Source organism: Astyanax mexicanus, unplaced genomic scaffold (assembly GCF_023375975.1).
Source record: "Astyanax mexicanus isolate ESR-SI-001 unplaced genomic scaffold, AstMex3_surface scaffold_37, whole genome shotgun sequence".
Taxonomy (NCBI): domain Eukaryota; kingdom Metazoa; phylum Chordata; class Actinopteri; order Characiformes; family Acestrorhamphidae; genus Astyanax; species Astyanax mexicanus.
The window spans coordinates 2637501-2642500 of NW_026040047.1; the positions used below are offsets into that span (position 1 = coordinate 2637501).

The following is a 5000-nucleotide window of genomic DNA, read 5'->3' on the forward strand; positions in this document are numbered from 1 at the left end:
ACTTCATCTATGTTGGGTTTCAGATAACAAACTAGTAATGTATAACAAGACCATGGTAATGGAAGCAAGAGGGGAAAAGCTTACAGCACCTGGTATTCCCAGGTGGTCTCCCATCCAAGTACTAACCAGGCCAAACCCTGCTTAGCTTCCGAGATCAGACGAGATCGGGCGTTCTCAGGGTAGTGTGACCGTAAGCCATTGCAGAGCTCTCATCAAGACTACTTATGCAACTTCATCTATGTTGGGTTTCAGATAACAAACTAGTAATGTATAACAAGACCATGGTAATGGAAGCAAGAGGGGAAAAGCTTACAGCACCTGGTATTCCCAGGTGGTCTCCCATCCAAGTACTAACCAGGCCAAACCCTGCTTAGCTTCCGAGATCAGGCGTTCTCAGGGTAGTGTGACCGTAAGCCATTGCAGAGCTCTCATCAAGACTACTTATGCAACTTCATCTATGTTGGGTTTCAGATAACAAACTAGTAATGTATAACAAGACCATGGTAATGGAAGCAAGAGGGGAAAAGCTTACAGCACCTGGTATTCCCAGGTGGTCTCCCATCCAAGTACTAAACAGGCCAAACCCTGCTTAGCTTCCGAGATCAGACGAGATCGGGCGTTCTCAGGGTAGTGTGACCGTAAGCCATTGCAGAGCTCTCATCAAGACTACTTATGCAACTTCATCTATGTTGGGTTTCAGATAACAAACTAGTAATGTATAACAAGACCATGGTAATGGAAGCAAGAGGGGAAAAGCTTACAGCACCTGGTATTCCCAGGTGGTCTCCCATCCAAGTACGAACCAGGCCAAACCCTGCTTAGCTTCTGAGATCAGACGAGATCGGGCGTTCTCAGGGTAGTGTGACCGTAAGCCATTGCAGAGCTCTCATCAAGACTACTTATGCAACTTCATCTATGTTGGGTTTCAGATTACAAACTAGTAATGTATAACAAGACCATGGTAATGGAAGCAAGAGGGGAAAAGCTTACAGCACCTGGTATTCCCAGGTGGTCTCCCATCCAAGTACTAACCAGGCCAAACCCTGCTTAGCTTCCGAGATCAGACATTCTCAGGGTAGTGTGACCGTAAGCCATTGCAGAGCTCTCATCAAGACTACTTATGCAACTTCATCTATGTTGGGTTTCAGATAACAAACTAGTAATGTATAACAAGACCATGGTAATGGAAGCAAGAGGGGAAAAGCTTACAGCACCTGGTATTCCCAGGTGGTCTCCCATCCAAGTACTAACCAGGCCAAACCCTGCTTAGCTTCCGAGATCAGACATTCTCAGGGTAGTGTGACCGTAAGCCATTGCAGAGCTCTCATCAAGACTACTTATGCAACTTCATCTATGTTGGGTTTCAGATAACAAACTAGTAATGTATAACAAGACCATGGTAATGGAAGCAAGAGGGGAAAAGCTTACAGCACCTGGTATTCCCAGGTGGTCTCCCATCCAAGTACTAACCAGGCCAAACCCTGCTTAGCTTCCGAGATCAGACGAGATCGGGCGTTCTCAGGGTAGTGTGACCGTAAGCCATTGCAGAGCTCTCATCAAGACTACTTATGCAACTTCATCTATGTTGGGTTTCAGATAACAAACTAGTAATGTATAACAAGACCATGGTAATGGAAGCAAGAGGGGAAAAGCTTACAGCACCTGGTATTCCCAGGTGGTCTCCCATCCAAGTACTAACCAGGCCAAACCCTGCTTAGCTTCCGAGATCAGACGAGATCGGGCGTTCTCAGGGTAGTGTGACCGTAAGCCATTGCAGAGCTCTCATCAAGACTACTTATGCAACTTCATCTATGTTGGGTTTCAGATAACAAACTAGTAATGTATAACAAGACCATGGTAATGGAAGCAAGAGGGGAAAAGCTTACAGCACCTGGTATTCCCAGGTGGTCTCCCATCCAAGTACTAACCAGGCCAAACCCTGCTTAGCTTCCGAGATCAGACGAGATCGGGCGTTCTCAGGGTAGTGTGACCGTAAGCCATTGCAGAGCTCTCATCAAGACTACTTATGCAACTTCATCTATGTTGGGTTTCAGATAACAAACTAGTAATGTATAACAAGACCATGGTAATGGAAGCAAGAGGGGAAAAGCTTACAGCACCTGGTATTCCCAGGTGGTCTCCCATCCAAGTACTAACCAGGCCAAACCCTGCTTAGCTTCCGAGATCAGACGAGATCGGGCGTTCTCAGGGTAGTGTGACCGTAAGCCATTGCAGAGCTCTCATCAAGACTACTTATGCAACTTCATCTATGTTGGGTTTCAGATAACAAACTAGTAATGTATAACAAGACCATGGTAATGGAAGCAAGAGGGGAAAAGCTTACAGCACCTGGTATTCCCAGGTGGTCTCCCATCCAAGTACTAACCAGGCCAAACCCTGCTTAGCTTCCGAGATCAGACGAGATCGGGCGTTCTCAGGGTAGTGTGACCGTAAGCCATTGCAGAGCTCTCATCAAGACTACTTATGCAACTTCATCTATGTTGGGTTTCAGATAACAAACTAGTAATGTATAACAAGACCATGGTAATGGAAGCAAGAGGGGAAAAGCTTACAGCACCTGGTATTCCCAGGTGGTCTCCCATCCAAGTACTAACCAGGCCAAACCCTGCTTAGCTTCCGAGATCAGACGAGATCGGGCGTTCTCAGGGTAGTGTGACCGTAAGCCATTGCAGAGCTCTCATCAAGACTACTTATGCAACTTCATCTATGTTGGGTTTCAGATAACAAACTAGTAATGTATAACAAGACCATGGTAATGGAAGCAAGAGGGGAAAAGCTTCCAGCACCTGGTATTCCCAGGTGGTCTCCCATCCAAGTACTAACCAGGCCAAACCCTGCTTAGCTTCCGAGATCAGACGAGATCGGGCGTTCTCAGGGTAGTGTGACCGTAAGCCATTGCAGAGCTCTCATCAAGACTACTTATGCAACTTCATCTATGTTGGGTTTCAGATAACAAACTAGTAATGTATAACAAGACCATGGTAATGGAAGCAAGAGGGGAAAAGCTTACAGCACCTGGTATTCCCAGGTGGTCTCCCATCCAAGTACTAACCAGGCCAAACCCTGCTTAGCTTCCGAGATCAGACGAGATCGGGCGTTCTCAGGGTAGTGTGACCGTAAGCCATTGCAGAGCTCTCATCAAGACTACTTATGCAACTTCATCTATGTTGGGTTTCAGATAACAAACTAGTAATGTATAACAAGACCATGGTAATGGAAGCAAGAGGGGAAAAGCTTCCAGCACCTGGTATTCCCAGGTGGTCTCCCATCCAAGTACTAACCAGGCCAAACCCTGCTTAGCTTCCGAGATCAGACGAGATCGGGCGTTCTCAGGGTAGTGTGACCGTAAGCCATTGCAGAGCTCTCATCAAGACTACTTATGCAACTTCATCTATGTTGGGTTTCAGATAACAAACTAGTAATGTATAACAAGACCATGGTAATGGAAGCAAGAGGGGAAAAGCTTACAGCACCTGGTATTCCCAGGTGGTCTCCCATCCAAGTACTAACCAGGTCAAACCCTGCTTAGCTTCCGAGATCAGGCGTTCTCAGGGTAGTGTGACCGAAAGCCATTGCAGAGCTCTCATCAAGACTACTTATGCAACTTCATCTATGTTGGGTTTCAGATAACAAACTAGTAATGTATAACAAGACCATGGTAATGGAAGCAAGAGGGGAAAAGCTTACAGCACCTGGTATTCCCAGGTGGTCTCCCATCCAAGTACTAACCAGGCCAAACCCTGCTTAGCTTCCGAGATCAGACGAGATCGGGCGTTCTCAGGGTAGTGTGACCGTAAGCCATTGCAGAGCTCTCATCAAGACTACTTATGCAACTTCATCTATGTTGGGTTTCAGATAACAAACTAGTAATGTATAACAAGACCATGGTAATGGAAGCAAGAGGGGAAAAGCTTCCAGCACCTGGTATTCCCAGGTGGTCTCCCATCCAAGTACTAACCAGGCCAAACCCTGCTTAGCTTCCGAGATCAGGCGTTCTCAGGGTAGTGTGACGTAAGCCATTGCAGAGCTCTCATCAAGACTACTTATGCAACTTCATCTATGTTGGGTTTCAGATAACAAACTAGTAATGTATAACAAGACCATGGTAATGGAAGCAAGAGGGGAAAAGCTTACAGCACCTGGTATTCCCAGGTGGTCTCCCATCCAAGTACTAACCAGGCCAAACCCTGCTTAGCTTCCGAGATCAGACGAGATCGGGCGTTCTCAGGGTAGTGTGACCGTAAGCCATTGCAGAGCTCTCATCAAGACTACTTATGCAACTTCATCTATGTTGGGTTTCAGATAACAAACTAGTAATGTATAACAAGACCATGGTAATGGAAGCAAGAGGGGAAAAGCTTACAGCACCTGGTATTCCCAGGTGGTCTCCCATCCAAGTACTAACCAGGCCAAACCCTGCTTAGCTTCCGAGATCAGGCGTTCTCAGGGTAGTGTGACCGTAAGCCATTGCAGAGCTCTCATCAAGACTACTTATGCAACTTCATCTATGTTGGGTTTCAGATAACAAACTAGTAATGTATAACAAGACCATGGTAATGGAAGCAAGAGGGGAAAAGCTTACAGCACCTGGTATTCCCAGGTGGTCTCCCATCCAAGTACTAAACAGGCCAAACCCTGCTTAGCTTCCGAGATCAGACGAGATCGGGCGTTCTCAGGGTAGTGTGACCGTAAGCCATTGCAGAGCTCTCATCAAGACTACTTATGCAACTTCATCTATGTTGGGTTTCAGATAACAAACTAGTAATGTATAACAAGACCATGGTAATGGAAGCAAGAGGGGAAAAGCTTACAGCACCTGGTATTCCCAGGTGGTCTCCCATCCAAGTACGAACCAGGCCAAACCCTGCTTAGCTTCCGAGATCAGACGAGATCGGGCGTTCTCAGGGTAGTGTGACCGTAAGCCATTGCAGAGCTCTCATCAAGACTACTTATGCAACTTCATCTATGTTGGGTTTCAG

At 46.5% G+C, this 5000-nt stretch overlaps 16 non-coding genes and 6 pseudogenes across 16 annotated transcripts; all 22 read right to left on the reverse strand.

Annotated features, from left to right (window-relative positions):
- Nucleotides 1-77: 77 nt before the first annotated feature.
- LOC125793646 (5S ribosomal RNA) lies at nt 78-196 on the reverse strand. Its single transcript, XR_007433167.1, has one exon. It is a non-coding gene; the product is annotated as a 5S ribosomal RNA (ribosomal RNA).
- Nucleotides 197-306: 110 nt separating this feature from the next.
- LOC125793535 (5S ribosomal RNA) lies at nt 307-415 on the reverse strand (annotated as a pseudogene).
- A 110-nt stretch (nt 416-525) lies between these two features.
- LOC125793132 (5S ribosomal RNA) lies at nt 526-644 on the reverse strand. The gene has a single exon (XR_007432716.1). It is a non-coding gene; the product is annotated as a 5S ribosomal RNA (ribosomal RNA).
- Nucleotides 645-754: 110 nt separating this feature from the next.
- LOC125793439 (5S ribosomal RNA) lies at nt 755-873 on the reverse strand. The gene has a single exon (XR_007433023.1). It is a non-coding gene; the product is annotated as a 5S ribosomal RNA (ribosomal RNA).
- A 110-nt stretch (nt 874-983) lies between these two features.
- Nucleotides 984-1092, reverse strand: LOC125793559 (5S ribosomal RNA; annotated as a pseudogene).
- A 110-nt stretch (nt 1093-1202) lies between these two features.
- On the reverse strand, nt 1203-1311 carry LOC125793561 (5S ribosomal RNA; annotated as a pseudogene).
- A 110-nt stretch (nt 1312-1421) lies between these two features.
- Nucleotides 1422-1540, reverse strand: LOC125793647 (5S ribosomal RNA). Its single transcript, XR_007433168.1, has one exon. It is a non-coding gene; the product is annotated as a 5S ribosomal RNA (ribosomal RNA).
- A 110-nt stretch (nt 1541-1650) lies between these two features.
- LOC125793648 (5S ribosomal RNA) lies at nt 1651-1769 on the reverse strand. Its single transcript, XR_007433169.1, has one exon. It is a non-coding gene; the product is annotated as a 5S ribosomal RNA (ribosomal RNA).
- A 110-nt stretch (nt 1770-1879) lies between these two features.
- Nucleotides 1880-1998, reverse strand: LOC125793650 (5S ribosomal RNA). The gene has a single exon (XR_007433171.1). It is a non-coding gene; the product is annotated as a 5S ribosomal RNA (ribosomal RNA).
- Nucleotides 1999-2108: 110 nt separating this feature from the next.
- LOC125793651 (5S ribosomal RNA) lies at nt 2109-2227 on the reverse strand. Its single transcript, XR_007433172.1, has one exon. It is a non-coding gene; the product is annotated as a 5S ribosomal RNA (ribosomal RNA).
- Nucleotides 2228-2337: 110 nt separating this feature from the next.
- On the reverse strand, nt 2338-2456 carry LOC125793652 (5S ribosomal RNA). Its single transcript, XR_007433173.1, has one exon. It is a non-coding gene; the product is annotated as a 5S ribosomal RNA (ribosomal RNA).
- A 110-nt stretch (nt 2457-2566) lies between these two features.
- Nucleotides 2567-2685, reverse strand: LOC125793653 (5S ribosomal RNA). The gene has a single exon (XR_007433174.1). It is a non-coding gene; the product is annotated as a 5S ribosomal RNA (ribosomal RNA).
- Nucleotides 2686-2795: 110 nt separating this feature from the next.
- Nucleotides 2796-2914, reverse strand: LOC125793285 (5S ribosomal RNA). The gene has a single exon (XR_007432869.1). It is a non-coding gene; the product is annotated as a 5S ribosomal RNA (ribosomal RNA).
- A 110-nt stretch (nt 2915-3024) lies between these two features.
- LOC125793654 (5S ribosomal RNA) lies at nt 3025-3143 on the reverse strand. Its single transcript, XR_007433175.1, has one exon. It is a non-coding gene; the product is annotated as a 5S ribosomal RNA (ribosomal RNA).
- A 110-nt stretch (nt 3144-3253) lies between these two features.
- On the reverse strand, nt 3254-3372 carry LOC125793286 (5S ribosomal RNA). Its single transcript, XR_007432870.1, has one exon. It is a non-coding gene; the product is annotated as a 5S ribosomal RNA (ribosomal RNA).
- Nucleotides 3373-3482: 110 nt separating this feature from the next.
- Nucleotides 3483-3591, reverse strand: LOC125793552 (5S ribosomal RNA; annotated as a pseudogene).
- Nucleotides 3592-3701: 110 nt separating this feature from the next.
- Nucleotides 3702-3820, reverse strand: LOC125793655 (5S ribosomal RNA). The gene has a single exon (XR_007433176.1). It is a non-coding gene; the product is annotated as a 5S ribosomal RNA (ribosomal RNA).
- A 110-nt stretch (nt 3821-3930) lies between these two features.
- LOC125793573 (5S ribosomal RNA) lies at nt 3931-4038 on the reverse strand (annotated as a pseudogene).
- A 110-nt stretch (nt 4039-4148) lies between these two features.
- Nucleotides 4149-4267, reverse strand: LOC125793656 (5S ribosomal RNA). Its single transcript, XR_007433177.1, has one exon. It is a non-coding gene; the product is annotated as a 5S ribosomal RNA (ribosomal RNA).
- Nucleotides 4268-4377: 110 nt separating this feature from the next.
- Nucleotides 4378-4486, reverse strand: LOC125793536 (5S ribosomal RNA; annotated as a pseudogene).
- A 110-nt stretch (nt 4487-4596) lies between these two features.
- On the reverse strand, nt 4597-4715 carry LOC125793133 (5S ribosomal RNA). Its single transcript, XR_007432717.1, has one exon. It is a non-coding gene; the product is annotated as a 5S ribosomal RNA (ribosomal RNA).
- A 110-nt stretch (nt 4716-4825) lies between these two features.
- LOC125793190 (5S ribosomal RNA) lies at nt 4826-4944 on the reverse strand. Its single transcript, XR_007432774.1, has one exon. It is a non-coding gene; the product is annotated as a 5S ribosomal RNA (ribosomal RNA).
- Between the last annotated feature and the right edge of the window lie 56 nt (nt 4945-5000).